General features: G+C 46.8%; 1 protein-coding gene across 1 annotated transcript in view; it reads left to right on the plus strand.

Moving 5' to 3' along the window:
• LOC311230075 (cytochrome c oxidase subunit NDUFA4) overlaps window positions 1–13,324 on the plus strand; it is a gene marked incomplete at its 5' end in the record, with an annotated part of 39,208 nt that overhangs the window by 11,573 nt on the left and 14,311 nt on the right. The window lies entirely within an intron of this gene.

Raw genomic sequence — 13,324 nt, forward strand, 5'->3', positions numbered from 1 at the left:
CTAAATAGACGACTACAGGATCTAGAGGACCTGCCAGAGGAAGAAGAAGAGGGAGAGGAGGAGAGTCAAGCCCGACAGCAGCACAGTACTCCACAGGACCAGGAGGTCCAGTACAGCCCAGGCTCTACCCCCGCGGCTCTGCGCTACAGACCCCCGACTCAATTCACGGGTGAGCTTGACGCACGACCAGCCCCGAGGAACAGCACCTGGATACGCGGGCCATGGTACCCAGCAGGTACCAGCCCACCAAGAGGCGTAAGAGGAGACTCGCCTAGGAGGCCTCTCTTCCAACGCTCACCGATGTGCCAGCCATCCATGGCATCATACATTGGCACACCGACGTTTCCGGACTTCACCCACGAGAACAGAGCACAGTACACGGAGCTACGAATGTGCTTAGAGACAATGATGTCCGATGTAGCTGATGAACCGTACAAGTATGCTATCCTACTGAAGCACCTCAAGGTGCCCCGAGCGCACAATATAGCGCTGGCCTATGCCACCTCTACTACCCCATACACAGCGGCTCTAGCAGCACTCGACCAAAGATATGGACGCATATGGGACTACGTAATACAAGAGATAAGGCATATTGACCGCCTACCCCCAGCCACAGACAATCGCTCACTAGATGACCTGTCTATCAAGGTACAATCCCTGGTAGGGATGCTGGGGGCGCAAAGAGAAAAGGGTATGCACGAACTGTACGCAAACTCTAATGTCGAGAGGATTTTAGAGAAGCTTCCGCCCGCCCGACAAGAGCGCTTCAGGCGGCCAAGAGACCACCGTGATCCTAACGGTCCCGAGCCATCCCTCCTAGACCTAGCCGACTTCCTGGCGAGAGAAGTCAACAGCCTTGGATACGTTCATGCGGAGCACCCCAAGCTCCAGAGAGGGACCTAGGAGAGCAAACGATGGCCGAAGATTGGTGACCGTCATGCACCAATCAGAATCAGTACCGAGCAGCAAGAACCACAGTACCCCCTCGATGAAAGAGAAGTGGAAGATGGTGTGCCCGTACTGCGAATGACACAATGTGACACATTCAAGAAGATGACCGCCGACGAGGTGAGTCAATGGATAAAGTCCAACCGACGCTGTTACCGATGTGCGCGCAGTCACATGGCAGCCGATTGCCGCTTAAAGAAGAGGTGTAGTCGGTGTGACGGAGCCCACCTAGATGTCCTACACGACAGTAACAGAAGAAAGCCTGCACCCTCAAGCAGCACAAAGGCAAGTGTTATGTACATTGACCCCGCCAGCAGCGGGGGCGCCCGGGTGCTCTTAAAGGTGGTCCGCGTAACACTGAGTTACCAAGACAAGGTCATGGACACTTACGCCGTCCTTGACGACGGGTCAGAGAAGACCCTTCTCCTCGCGTCCGCTGCGGCCCAGCTGGGGCTGCGGGGGAGCGAAAACCAGATGACGATTCGGACAATAAGAAGAGATCTAAAGACGATAAAGGGCGAGAATGTCTCCTTCACTATCGCAGCAAGCGGGCAGCCAGAGAGACGGTATAGGATTACTAATGCTTTCACCAGCCAAGAAATAGGCCTGTCGCAGTACACCTACCCCATCGCCAAGCTGATGGATAAATATGTGCACCTGCGTCAACTACCTATACCGCTCATAGACGGTGCCACCCCGACCCTGCTGATAGGCTCCGACCATGCAGACCTCATCGTCCCGATAGACCGGGTCCACACAGGGCCCAGAGGCTGTCCTGCAGCAGTCGAGACCCGCCTAGGATGGACATTACAAGGCCCCCTCGCTAAGTCTCTTAACCGAACAGCAGCCACTAACTGCCTCCACTCCAGAGTGACAGAAGAAGACACCACCCTCCTACAACATGTCGAGAGGCTATGGACACTAGAGACAATGCCCTTTAAGAACGAAAAGAAAGACATTCGTTCCAAGGAAGACATTTACGCTATAGCCCTCCTCGAGCAGGGGACAAAGAGAGTCAAAGTCAACGGAGTGATGAGATACGCAACTCCACTCCTGAGGCGAGAGGGTATGCCTACCTTCCACGCCCCAAAAGAAGCAACGGAGCGGTATCTATTGAACACAGAGCGGCGCCTAGCCAGAGACCCCGCTCAAGAGACGGTGTACCGCGCTGAGATTAACAAGCTAATCACAGCGGGACACATAAAGAAAATTGACATTAAAGAGGCCGATCAGACGACCGAATCATGGTACGTGCCGCACCACAAAGTCCACCACAACGGCAAGGATCGTATTGTGTTCAACTGCAGCTACCAGATCGGATCACAAAATCTGAATAAAAAGCTCTTGCCCGGCCCAACACTCGGCCCCTCTCTACTAGGCGTGTTACTACGTTTCCGCCAAGACAAGGTGGCCATCAGCGGCGACATCAAAGGGATGTTCCTGCAGGTGAGACTAGTGGAGGAGGACAAGCCCCTGCTGCGGTTCCTATGGAGAGAGAGGATCGGGGATGAGCAACCAGCCATCTATCAATGGGAAGTCCTCCCTTTCGGAACCACATGCAGCCCATGCTGTGCTACGTTTGCACTGCAAAAACACGTCGCAGAGGACCCAGCAGCTGATGAAGAGGTCCGACAAAGTGTAGGAAATAGTTTCTACGTGGACAACTGTCTGCAAAGCGTCTCGACGCCAGAAGAAGCCGAGGCCCTTCTACTCAAGCTCTGCGCCTCCCTGATCAAAGGCGGCTTTGATCTCAGGCAGTGGGCCAGCAGCGACCCGCAAGTATTGCGCAGCCTCTCCCCCGAGGACAAGGCAGCAAGCAGCGAGACCTGGATGGCGACCATCCCAGGAGAAGCCCAAGAAATGACATTAGGATTAGTCTGGCGCTTCAAAACAGACTCGCTCCATTATAAACACACACCCCTGACCAAGGAGCAGGGAAGGTCGACTGCACTACCGACCACCAGACGGAGTGTATACAGAACACTCGCCAGACAATATGACCCGTTGGGATGTATTCTACCTTACACCACCAGGGCAAAGATGATTGTAAGAGCGTTATGGGACAAGGACCAGGGCTGGGACGACCCCATACCCGAACACCTTGCATCCACATGGAGAGAGTGGGAGACGGAACTCAGCTCACTCCCAGGTGTCAACATATGCCGCAGCTACTTCCCACCCACAGTGAGGCCGGAGACGTGCCAGATGGACCTGCACGTCTTCAGCGACGCCTCCGAAGTAGCCTACGGTTCGGTGGCCTACTTGCATGCCCGAGAGGAGGGAGGAGAAATACATACTGCTTTCATCCTGGCTCGCTCAAGAATAGCCCCACGAAAGCAACAATCTATCCCGCGTCTAGAGCTCTGCGCAGCCCTAGCAGGAGCGCAACTCGCCACGTTAATCCAACGTGAACTCACCATTCCGGTGCAAAGAACAATCTTGTGGTCAGACTCCACGACAGTACATTTACATTTACATTTAGCCATTTAGCTGACGCTTTTATCCAAAGCGACTTACAAGTTCTGTGCGACAAGACAGCAAGAAGGGTATAACTCTATCAGCTGAGTAACAATGTTCATCAAAGTGTTGCGTGTTACAGTGTAGGTTAGTTTATTAGGACAAGTGCATGACATTAAGGTTAGTCGTTTTTTTTTTTTTTTTTTTTATCATTTCAGATAATGGTTGAAGAAGTGAGTCTTTAGTCGACGGCGAAAGATTGGACGGGATTCGGCTGTCCTAACTGGGATGGGTAGTCACATGGATCCGGTCTGATTCGTGCAGATACAAGGTCTTCGTGGGAGTCAGAGTCACAGAGATTCAAGATTTAACAGAAGTAGCAAGCTGGAGGTATGTGGACACAAAACACAACCCAGCTGACGTCATCACCCGGGGAATGTCCCTGGATGACCTCACCCGTCACAACCTATACAGTGACGGGCCAGAGTTCCTCAAGCTCCCGGAAGAAGAGTGGCCTACACCCACCCCACGGGAAGCGAGTAAAGAGGAGGCCGAAAACAAGAAATCTATGTTCTATGGATTGAACACACTCGTCTCCACAGACCCCGACATAGACGATTGCCTCACCCTAGAGAGTGCGCAGCTAAAGACATTCCTGTGGCACCACCCAGAGGTTCAGCTCACTACCGACATTACAGCAGCTGACTACGAAGAAGCAGAACTTCTTCTACTACAACGAGCCCAGAGAGACTCGTTCCCCGATGAGCTAGACTGTCTACAGTGAGCAAAGCCCGTCCCATCAGACAGCAGACTGCTCCACCTAGCCCCCGAGAGCGACGCCCATGGTCTCATCAGAGTGGGTGGTCGTCTGCGGAGAGCTCCAGACTTACCGGATGACGTCAAGTACCCGATAGTCTTAAACAGCCGACACAAGGTCACAGAGCTGATCATAAAGAAATACGACGAGGATGTGCATCACGCCGGAGATCAGACGTCGTTATTGGATACTGCAAGGGAGAGAAGCAGTGCGGCGCTTCCAGCGAACCTGTCTAGACTGTCGTAAGTGGCGAGCGCAGCCCAGTATACCCCGGATGGCTGACCTACCTCCCTGTCGCCTCCGACTCGGCGACAAGCCTTTTCACTCCACCGGTATGGACTGTTTCGGCCCGCTGTATATAAAGAAAGGAAGAGGAACCGAGAAGCGGTGGGGTATTGTATCCAAATGCATGACCACCCGAGCGATGCATATAGAACTCCTTCCAACCATGAGCACAGACTCATTCCTTATGGCCTTCCGAAGATTCACATCGCGGAAAGGCAAACCGTCTATATTATTGTCTGATCACGGGACAAACTTCAAAGGCGGAGAAAGAGAGCTGAGAGAGAGCTTCCAAGCTATGGGCCCAGAACTTAAGACCCACCTCGCTCCATCCCAGATTGACTTCCAGTTTAATCCCCCGAACGCACCTCACTTCGGTGGAACTTGGGAACGAGAAGTACGTTCAATAAAGACAGCCCTGTACGCCGTGCTTGGGGCCCAGACCGTGGCGGAAGAAGTCCTAATGACAGTCCTCACGGAGATCGAGGGAGTATTGAACTCAAAGCCCCTCGGTTACGTCTCAAGTGATGTAGCAGATGTCGACCCAGTCACCCCCAACACACTCTTGATGGTGCGGCTGGACCCCGCGCTACCACAGACAATGTACAGGCCTGAAGAAGCGAACGGCCGAAGAATGTGGAGGTACAGTCAAGTATTGGCTGACAAGTTTTGGAACAGCTTCCTACTCCACTATCTACCGTCTCTACAGACCCGCCAGAAATGGGTGAAAGAGAGAGACAATTTGACAGAAGGAACAGTCGTCATGATTATCGACCAGTCACTACCCCGAGCTATGTGGCCGGCTGGCCGCGTAAGCAAAGCGATCACCGGTGCCGACGGAAAGGTCCGAGCAGCCGAAGTGCTCGTCCAAGGACGGATCTACACCCGACCCGTGGCGAGGCTAATAGAACTGCCAAGGCTCCCCGATACTATCGATGACGACCATGACCCCATGACTTTGTGAACTGCCCGACCCCCTCACAACAGACATTGAGTAGTGGACAGTGCGGTTAATCTGTCTCTGCTTAGCTAATTAGGTGGGACTAATTAGGAGGCGGCTGTTACAAAGGATCAGATTAAACCGAATATATATATTTATTGATTGATATATATTGCATAGTATTTGTATATCGTTTGATATCCCTTGTATATTCCTTGTACATATACACGGAATATCCCTTTAGCCTAGACCAGACCATAATATTTCATTCTCCTATTGGACAGTGGTCCACAGGCGCCAGGGCCATGCCTCCGGAGTCAGGTTCAAAGCCACCGTCAAGACATGTCTGTACATGCCCGGCCTTGCCCAGGAATACGAGACAGAAATGAGGTTGGCACTAGATTGTTCGCCGTGCATATAAATATGGCGCAGGTGAATACAGAAGTAGAGTTACCCAATAAGTTGAAGCCTCACCCACGATACTCCGTGCGGTGAAGTATGGCCTGTTTGGCCCCAAGTAGAGCATTGAGACCGCGTGCGAATTGATAACTGAATTGTCAGAGTTTGGCGCTATACCGTCGAGTGCGACATATTTCTATTAAGTCAGTAATAGTCTATTTGTGTATAGTGTATCATGCGGCTAAAGTTCTACAGTGACCAGCATCACCAACGCTTCCTCGTACCAGCTAGAGTGCTTATCCAGGCTGGGCTGCTTTCATGGCGCTTTCACCCGAGGAGACCTAGACGAGAACCGTGTGGACATGTACACTGGATTAATCTACCCGACGACTACATAGCCCTTTGCGGCTGGATTATATTTGTTTTGGTCCTGTGATTTATGGAGCGGAGAATCGCCGACGCCTACACGTGTGGGATTTACCCTGTGAGGAGCCACGTCGAGTCTGCGCCTCAGAGAGCCTGAGGCCGGCTAGCTTTCTTCACTGTGGAGCTACAGTCTACGGAGAACAGCTGTATTCGTCTGTGGATCAAGAGACTATTGCACCGTCTCCTGTACTTGGAGTCTCCTTAGTCATCGTTGACCAGACTCTCTACTACCGACAGATCCTCTACCCCTGCTGGCTTACAACCGGGGGGATCCTTCCAGTATCTCCCGCTATATATTACTAGTGTACCATAGATATAATTCCCTAAGATTCAGGTTGTATAATTACCTCCTGCGTAACCAGAGAATGGACATTCATTATTGATTTGCCTACGCACATTCCTTTGCCTTATAAGCGCATCCAAAGTAAAATAGAGAAGTATATTATGTACCTTTTGCTGCAATAAATACTTAATTACCACTTTGTGTGGAACCGATTCATTGTGGGAAGTGTTCATCATATTTATATATCATGTACTGTATGGCCAGTAATTAAAGTACATAAAGCGGTAGTGGTTTAATGATACCATACTTATCAATACAGTCAGGGAATTGTACCCCTCAGTTACACTACTGCTAATGCTAATGTTGATGCTGAAATGGGTCGTTGTTCTAATATTCCCTGCCGCAGGACGTTGCCGCTTTTCCCTCCTCTTGCCCGGTTCATTGATGAAGGTCAGTCGGTTGCTAATGTGGGGGGTTTCACTGAGTCTTATTTACCTTTTTTACGGGTAAAAGGGCTAACAACAGGGTGCAGGCCGGGGGTACCGTGGCTACGTAGCCAGGTAGCTTTGTTCCTGTGCCCCGGCGGGGATGAACGATGTCCCACCCGGCCGATGCTTGAGAGCGAATCGGCTCGGAGGGTGGCAGTATGGACGGATGAGTGGTATACTGCTGCAGGATGGTGTGGTATAATATGTCCTCATGTAAATATGTTCCCCTTACCTGTGCCCCCCCCCCCCTCTCTGTGGAATCACCCCCCTCCCCTGTGTCCCCCAAACCTGTACCCCCTCCCCCCCATCTGACCTATCAAATGGGACCACATCCCCCCCTTGTTAACTATATAGGTCTCCTCCCGAGATCTATCGAGGTCTTTTACCTGGGTCACTTCAGCTGACTACCTGGGGAGAGCCCCTCAGCCATTCTCTCTATGTAATTCTATCTGTTTGGTTAATAAACCCTTGTTATTATCCAAGCCTCGGTTGACTGAGCACATTCTTCATCAGGATATCTACAAATATCCCACAATTGGCGTCTACGAACTTGTGACGGACACTTTTGCATCCTCCCGGCGTGCTGTATCATTTCAACTATACAGAGAAAAGTGAGTATAATAGACTGGTCGACCAAAAATGTATGGAAAGGAATTAAAACCTTCCCGCTTTTCTCTGTGCCAGGTGAATATTACAGAATGTTGTCAAATATTGAGATCATGGCTGAGTAAGAATAATGTGCATTAATATATCTGATCTGTATTGAGAATCGTACCGGGGAAACGCGTGTACCTGGGTCCTTATCTGGACAGATGTTCTGAGAGGATGGGTTGTTGTGCTATTCCCGGATTTGGCTGTTGCCAAACCGAAAGTTAGGGCACAAAATAAGGTTGTTGGTTTGCTAACCCAAGTCTAGCTGATGCAGGCTAAAATATAGGCAACAAGGCAAGAAACGTGGGCTTATTATGATGTGATATCCTTGGAAAACGCTACTCTATTGGAACCTATTAATTACCAGAGTAGCGTCATAATATTCATTGTTTCAACCTCAAACTAAGCCCACAATCTCTTCCATTCCTGAAAACGATGTATTTGGATTGAATTCCAATTGATTATACAGATAGCGGGAAGATGACCATGTCTCGGGAGTACGTGAATGTACATTTCGCAGGTCGAAGGGACCGTGAGTGTGATTAAAAGGTATATATAATCTAATATATCGCTGGTAAATTTCGAAGTCAGGTTCGGTCGTTATGACTTTAATAACGATGTGTAGTTAAATCAAGGGATAAATGCCTTGTCGCAACAGATGTTGGCCGACTAAACGTACAGTGATCCAATACAGTCAGATATATACACACGTTAACTTATATGTATTAATGTTTGTTTGTCTGTTTAAGTCTCGTTTGTATGTGCACAAGTATTATAGGACCCGTCGCGTTGCTTTATTGAGCCAAGAACCGGCTGCGGATAGCGCGACGAGCATTGAGAGACGAGTTACCGTTATACAAAGAATAACATTGAAGTGCAGTTCACGGGAACAAACTAGGATAGTAATTCCGGAATCAGCAAAACCGGCCCACGGGAACAACCATTTGGGGAAGTATAGTTTTATCGTTTCAGTTTGTTTACGTTTCACATATGCACAGGCGCGTTCATTCGGTAACAAAACGCTGGTATAGGAAGTCCAGGCTATTGAGAGCTCGTGGGAAAAATACTGTATGAATTGCAAAGCGTTATTTCCGAGGCGAATGAGAACACACGAACGTCGCATGGAGCAATGACGTGACGCTATGCGCGCCGTTAAGTTATGATTTTATATTAAACTATCCATAGGCAAACGTAAAGTTTAATATGCCCAAGGCCGAAGGTATATGAAATCCACGTGTAGTATATGTTTTATTTGTATATGTATGTGCGCGCTGCTATTGGAAAGTGTTGAGTTGCGGTGGCGAGATGCAGAAGAGTGTTTCCAGGATTGCATTATCCCAGACCACCGGAGAAACGAACCGAACATTGCATTAACGACACGTAACGTGCTACAGCCTCAGGAACCAACGTCAACACAAACAGCTTTCCCCGGTGAGTATGAAAATCATAAATATAGATGCTTTGATTGATTGATTGAAAACTTTATTAACAGATTGCAGAATAGGTACAATACAGCACAGCTCAACACACAATTGTTAAGGGGATGCAGACCAGAGAGAGACTTTAGTCTTGTTTACATCAGGGTCCCCCATTTTCAATACCAGATTTGTTTACATCAGGGTCCCCCATTTTCAATTTATCAGGACATATTATGACATACATGACATACAGATAGTCAGTACTGCTACATCTGTACATTTATGACATACCAGATTTGCAAATTCAGTACTGTTTGTGATACAAAAGGAGTCAAGAAAAGGGAGTCATTTGACGTAGAAACTGTACATATACACAACTATCATCTCAGTTACAGCAAAGTACAAACTTGGGCACAAACAACATAGATCATGTTTAAAAGTAAGATGTTTAGGTTATATTCACTTGAGTTAATGTGTTTATCTAAAGAACCAATGAAAGATAACTAGCCCTTTCCATTGTAAGACATTTTAAACATGATTCAAAATGTGTGGTTCCACATTCATATGATGCTTGTGTACATATGCGATATGATTGATAAATGATAACACTATCATTACATCCTAGAACGGGATGGATGAGAAATAGCTGATGTTTTGTTAAGCTCACAGACAATCAAGGAGAACCCACTCAGATGGTCTTAGAAAAGAGTGGAAAATTAACATGTGTTTGTATTTACAGATCTGGCTCTGAGGCGAGATGCAAAACAGTGCATGACTACACCCAAATTGTATCACAAAAGACAGAAAATCCAACAAATTGCATGTCAACCGAGAGACAGTGCAGAGCTGAGAGACAAATTTGCATGTCAACCGAGAGACAGTGCAGAGCTGAGAGACAATCGATTGACCATTTGGAACAAATCTACATCCAAAACACCCACATGTAAATTTCTTCAGAGTGGACACTTGAGAGACAAAGCAATGCAAATGCCTGCACTCGTGACCACTCCATGGTGGACTCACCTGGCGGTGGATGGCAACAGAGAGCCACTTAGTTGACATGAATTAGACACAGGCGATGAATTTGCAGTTATGAAAGGCTACCATATTTCCCATACTAACAGAATAACTAACCAGTTGTTTTTATCTCTCTCTTTTCAAGAAGGCACACAAATTAGAGATATGATGTCTGAATAACACCAAACAAAGTAGAAGTGCCTGAGATGAAAGATCAATGATGAAAACAACTTAAACATACTATCCCCTCCTTCTATTCTCTGCTTAACCACTAACTCCTTGCAAATTTCAAGTACTTTCCATGACTGCAAAATATCAACCACAAAATTGAAACACAATTATCTAAATGTACAAGGTATACACGTACATTGATCATTTAGCTGACACTGTATGACAGGACATCAAAAAGGGCACAACTCTATCAGCTGAGTAACAATGTTCATCAAAGTGTTGAGTGCCACAGTGTATGTTAGTTTTATTAGTGTTGAGTGCTACAGTGTAGGTTAGTTTATTAGGACAAATGCATGACAGTAAGGTTAGTTAGGATTAGATGACAAAACGAATGATTGTTTTTCATGCAAAATTAACTGGCTACCTAGATTTTATGTTTTTTCCCCATGCTAAATTATGACGAGCCACACTGAGACGTGAATAACGCCAGAGAAGTCGTGGCGAGGTAAGTATCCTGAGGCACACCCAACGCATCCTGAGGTAAGATCAACTTCAATTTAACATCACAGACTATTTTATCTAATTCAAGACTTTGGCCATTCATTTACAATTTTATTTAAAGCCTAATGCTGTAAGATCTAGTTAGATACAAGATCTGATAAGATTGTAGTGAATGTGACCTTCTTGACACAAGGAATCACTGCTAATGCAATTGGCTTGCATTTCCTATTTTCAATTAAGTGATTTTATTTACAATAAATTGAATTAACCCTAAATGATTTTCCTCTGTAGCAGAAAGGCGTTGAATCATTTATGTGAGGAGTTTTCTAAGGCAGTTTTTATCATCCTCAGATCACGAATTGGTGAGAGGACAGGAAGAGGAACACAACCCAGCGACCTGAGCGACCCACGACAGCATACTACCACCAGAGACGCCGCCAAGGAGCTGCGGACACAACCAGGGCGACGACAACAACCGTGGGAGAACCACCAACCCAGCCCACAGACGTCCCCAAGAAAGTGGAGCAGGGGACCACGAAGGAGACACTGACGAAGAGGAGATCAACCTTTGACGGCCTCCACCCCGGCACTGCAGACCACGGCAGACCAAACCCATCACCTACAGATGGGAACCAAAGCCCCGACCATCAAGGTGGATTCCCATGACAAGATTGTCATCCGTGTGAGAGAGAGCGTCCTACTGACTAGCCACTACACCGGCGGGCCCTCGCCCTCCATCAAGTGGTACCGCAATGACGAGGAGAGGACAGCGAAACCAGCACAACACATTCAAAAACGCCCGCCCCCTCGCCCCTCTAGTACCGCGATGACGAGGAACGGGGGGGACCAACCACCACACAGCACGTTCAAGAACGCCCTGACCACCATGTCTCTAGGCCTGATAGGGGCCAAGCGTGAGCACAGTGGCAGACATGTGATGGTGGTGGAGAACAACATAGGCTGCAGGAAAAGACCACTATAGTTGACTGCTACCGGTGACCCTTGACAAGGTACACAGGGAGCGGACGGCGACCTCCTGTAGGCCCCCTCTGAATGAACGACGACCAGTGAATGTTCCCGACTGCATCGTCTGCATCGTCAAGAAGAGACATCATCAGAGACCTGTGGAACAAGATACTTCTGAACACACATTGTCCACATTGTTATGTATGTATTGGCCCTGCCACACGACAGACCGAGAACAGATGATCAACACTTCACAGCAACTGTCAGATTCACAAACAAGAACTGTTTCACAGAGTTCATATGTATCTGGAAAATTATTGACTAGGAATATGATGAAATACAATCAGTAAGATTGCATTAACCAATTTTATAATGACAATGAGAAATGATCACAGAGTCACATTGCAAAATGGTATTGTTAAACAGGGCAGAACCAGTTGGATTGTTCCAAGACACCAAGTTTGTTTTGACCATTGATAGTATGCACCACAGAACAATGCATAACGATTATCATAATCACCTTTTATATTAACCACTAGGTTAACGGTTTTCAATTTTATTTTGACACATTAGCCACTAAGGTAATGTCTATTGTATGTATTTATTTAATTTTTATGTGTTACTGTTTGGCCCTGCCACACGACCGACAGAGAACACCTTGTCAACAACGACGCAACATCATTCAGATTAATACCTTCACAAGCAGGAAACTTTTCACACAATTGTATGTATCTGCAAAACGATGAACTAGGGATGTGATGAAACGAAATCAATGAGAAAGCATTAACAATGGTTAGTAATAATGAGCTAAAATGTATTGCTGAAGGAAGAAGTGACCACATGATCACATTACATCACATTTGAATTACTTAGGTTACAAAATTGTATTGTCAGACAAGAAAGAATCAGTTGTTTTATTCTCTCATAGAAGAGGACATGTAACGTTGTTTTGCACCTGTATGGTGAACCATTGATAGTATATGCACTGGAATTACATACAGAAGCGATGCATAAGACGTTTTATCTCCTCATTTATAGAGAAGAAATGGAGAAAATTGCCTGATTCTAAGTAAAGACCAACAAAACTGAGGCAATCACAGATGAAAGTGACACTCAAACTCAGGGTAAATACAACTGGATCCTAAGTAATTTCATCAAGAATCATCATAAAATGTGCAAATATATATATATATATATTTTTGAACAGTTTCCCATAATCAATCATGTTAGTTTTATTAACCACCAGGTTAACGGTTGTTAAAATGTTTTTGTACACATTAGCCTTATGTGTAAATCCTATTCCTAATAATTATGCACACGATTTTGTGTTTTCACCCTGTGCACTCTGAACACAGAGACAGTGCATGTATTTAATTGGTTTATTAAGATGCCTGTATGCACAACGATCACATTAGCTCCCCTGAGTCACGACATGAACGACTGAAGGTATGCCAAGATATTTGCACAGCTATAGCTTCTAATGATTATGTTAATTGTTGTTTGATATCAGAGTTGAGGACCACTCATTGATATAGGTATTTTGAGCGATTAATAAAAGAA

Source organism: Notolepis coatsorum, assembly GCF_963971535.1.
Source record: "Notolepis coatsorum genome assembly, chromosome: 6".
Lineage (NCBI taxonomy): Eukaryota > Metazoa > Chordata > Actinopteri > Aulopiformes > Paralepididae > Notolepis > Notolepis coatsorum.